Source organism: Stegodyphus dumicola, chromosome 7, assembly GCF_044657685.1.
Source record: "Stegodyphus dumicola isolate Sdum_Otavi_A_Nest chromosome 7, ASM4465768v1".
Taxonomy (NCBI): Eukaryota; Metazoa; Arthropoda; class Arachnida; order Araneae; family Eresidae; genus Stegodyphus; species Stegodyphus dumicola.
This window is the reverse complement of record NC_140774.1, coordinates 110,553,788-110,557,561: the sequence shown is the minus strand read 5'-3', so window position 1 is coordinate 110,557,561 and position 3,774 is coordinate 110,553,788. Positions and strand designations below refer to the sequence as shown.

Here is a 3,774-nt window from a genome sequence, read left to right as displayed (position 1 = left end):
GCCCAATGAAAATCTGACTGCACATCAACAACCTGAAATATTGAAATCAGATTTGCTGGGTACACATGTTCATAAAAAACCTAAGGCTCTGGTAGACATGTGAGGTAGTGCACAAATATTGCCCAATGAAAATCTGACTGCACATCAACAACCTGAAAAATGACAATCAGATTTGCTGGGCACATCTGTTCATAAAAAACCTAAGGCTCTGGTAGACATGTGAGGTTTTCACCGCGTTAAAAAAATTAATTACATACTATTCATTATTGTTATTATTTTATATTAATTTCATATATTTTTATATTTGCATACATATATTTCTTTTTTACATTTATGTACATTGCAGGTATACTGAATTTTTATTATTGTTATTGAAAGTTGAAAAGTGTAACGTAAATATACGATTTAGATTTATAGTTTGACAACATTAAATGTTATTCTTATTTAAGAACAGAAGGGAAATGCTTATGAGAATTTTTATATTTTGAACTGTTTTACACTTTTTAAACGACTAACTTCTCAAAGATATTATGCTGTAGTTTGTTGTATTAATACATTATTGTATTAATACAATACTTTGTATTTGTTGTATTAATACAATACTCAGTATCTGTTGTATTAATATAATAAATATTTATATTGTTTTGTGTTATATAATGTTAAAGGGCAAACTTTTCTTTGAAGTATTTGACTGCAATCTTGCAGATCATAACTACTTTACGTATTAATTACACCTGAAAGAACATGTGTTTTTCGCCGATACAATATAAAATCATATCCCGACAAAATGAAACCAAAGACGCAATCATGTGCCGAAACTTATGAGAAGAACCATAAGCATTGCAATTGATCTCACTACGTAAATCATAAGACTTTCAATTCATCTCCACAGGGCATGCCAGTTCCAAGACTAATGCAAAATATAAAATCTTTCATTTGTTTTTCAGATTTTATCAGCCTATTATCGAAAACCCAAGCGTTTTAAAAGCAAAAAATTCGAATTAATTGTTTCAGATCTTTATTTGCTTTTTCTCAGATATCTGCGCAATGCATGTAAATTTAAATGCACGTAATTTATAGTACAGAGTTATTTTAAATGATTCGTTGAATTTCAAAACTGTATTTCTAAGAATTAGAGTGAAAATGAGTATATAAAATAAAACGAGGGAAAAATCCTTTATATTTTACTACTAAGATTATAAATTCGTTATAGGGTTCTCTTTGTGCTTAACATATATACAACCAGTACTACAATTCTGTTCACTCCCACTGTAACATTTCCTCATTGACGATTAGTAAAGCAATATGGTCCTGGATCCTTTTAATGGTACTGACACTAGGAATATATAACAATTGTTTTTAATATATTATCACGGGGGAAAAAAGCCGCTGGCGTAAAGTCGGAAGACATTGAAGGCCATATGAAAGATTCTAAGTCATTTCCCCCGTATCAACAAATCTAGTGACGCAAGAGCTCATCCTCCAACAGCGACGAACTTCACTGGGCGACTTATGTTGAGCTCCATCTTTCTGCAAGAAGTTTTACGATTTTAATTCTTTAAGAACATAACAATTAAAATATTAGAGTTTTCAATCTTATAACAGATTTCTTTTAAAAGATTAAAATTTACAAGAACTGTAATGATGCGATATTCTAGAGTTCGAGAAATTTCCATGAATTATTTACATCAAAAATGTATATTAATATTTTCTAAAATTTTACTGAAAACTTGTATATATTCAACAAAGCAAAGAAGGATTTAACAAATGTTACACTTCAAAAGCGAATAGGCGGTCCGTCGGAAATGTACGTTCAAAAAATTTATTTTAAAATTCATCTGTAAATAAAATGGATTATATTGTAGTTTCATTTATTTAACAAATCAAGCCTTAAAAAAATTTCCTTTAATGTATACGGCTAATGAAATCATATTTTTTTTTATATTTTAAAAAACATGATCATTACAAATTATAGATTCTTCGTCCATGAATTAAAAATAAATTTTTAACCGGGTTTTCCATTAATTATTTTGATAAAGCTAGTTAATACTTATTAATACTTTGTTTTAAAAGTTTTTAATTTGAACTTAAAATATATGAAGGGGGCACCCGGATTCGAACCGGGGATCTCTCGATCTGCAGTCGAATGCTCTAGACCACTGAGCTATACCCCCACATTCATTAGTCGTGCTATATATTTTATCATTAGTGATTTCTACTACATCTAACTGACGGTAAGAAACAATGTTACTAGACAATGCGCAACAGAAAGCGGAAGTGAATGAAACTTCAGAAGGAGCATGCGCAGTTCCTTAGTAGAAAAGTTTAGTGATAAAGAGGAACGAAAAAGAGAGTTTAGATATGTATTTCTATTAAATAGCTCGTATTGCTTAATATACAAGAAAAATACGTCCTAAGTATCGGGCGGAAATTGCAACATACTGTAATCTGTAAAAAGCATCACTTAAAAAAGAAAGCAATCTGTAAAATGTTACCCTGAAATAACAAAATATTAATGAATTAAAATAAATAATATCTTTAATAGCCTGGCGCTTTATTTAAAAGGTATTATACTTGAGCCATTATAAGGGTCATAAGTGATGGCCTAAGCAGCTAATAGGTGGCCACCGTTGCCTTCTATGAACCGGACGGACAGTTACAACCATGTCTTCTCAGAAATACAAATCCAGACCCATCCCTACGGCAGTCTGGGTCACTAACCGCTGTACCGGCTGGGCAGCTAAACGTAATAATATTAATAATTTAATATTATTATTTAAGCAATTAATATTACTTTTAGTTTAATTAAATTGCAATTTGGCTTCATAATTATTCCTTTTTTAATTTTAAATTTTAATCTCTCGAGGAGAATTATTGTTTTCAGTTTGCAGTAAGACCCTGATCATCATAAAATTATACTGTTGCCAGTCTGCAATGCATAAGATATTTATTATCGATAATAAAAAGCGTATCGCTGCGTACAACATTAAGCTAACCATTTTGAAAATCATTTTATCTAAACTTGGTTAAAATAATTAGCAAAAATGGTATTTAAAATATATTTTTAATATCATTTAAGAGGTCGAGTGTATAGTTTCATCTTCCGCTCTCTGCCCTATCATAATACATCCAAACATAATCTAATAGTTACAAATGAAGTTTTATAAAACAGATGTGTTGCAAGTGTCTTTGATATTTTTTCAATAATTTTGTTTAAACAGTAAAGTATATTATATACAGTAATTTCCTTCTTTATATCATTTTGCCTTTCTTGTTATTCTTATTTAAGAAGAAAAGCATAACATTAATGGGACATTTTATATTCTTGATTTTTTTAAATATTTATTTTTTTCGATTTATAATTTGTTATTTTTATATTGCAAGTATTAATAGTTGTTCAGTTTTCGTAATAATAAATGGCAAACTTTCTTGCAAAACTTCCATGTTTCAGACTACAATCTTAAGTTTTCCAAATTATAGTTATTTTACTTTGTCATTAATTACACCTCGAAGGAAATTCATATCATCTGTTATAATATAAAGTCACCACCCGGCAAAGTAAAATCAGTAGACACAGCCGAAACCGATGAGCGAGAACTGAAAGAATCTAGATTCAATGTCGCCACTGTGCGATATGTATGACCTTTTCCCACGTTCACTTCATCCAAACCCTATTTCCAAAGTGTTGCCTTTTCACAAAGCGTAAAATCTTCGATTTATTCTTAGTTCTTGATAGAGTGAAAGATTTAAAAGCAATAAACTCACTTCTTCATT

The 3,774-nt window shown here is 29.9% G+C and overlaps 1 non-coding gene across 1 annotated transcript; it reads right to left on the bottom strand.

The window, feature by feature from the left end:
- Positions 1-2,100: 2,100 nt before the first annotated feature.
- TRNAC-GCA (transfer RNA cysteine (anticodon GCA)) lies at positions 2,101-2,174 on the bottom strand. Its single transcript has one exon. It is a non-coding gene; the product is annotated as a tRNA-Cys (tRNA).
- Between the last annotated feature and the right edge of the window lie 1,600 nt (positions 2,175-3,774).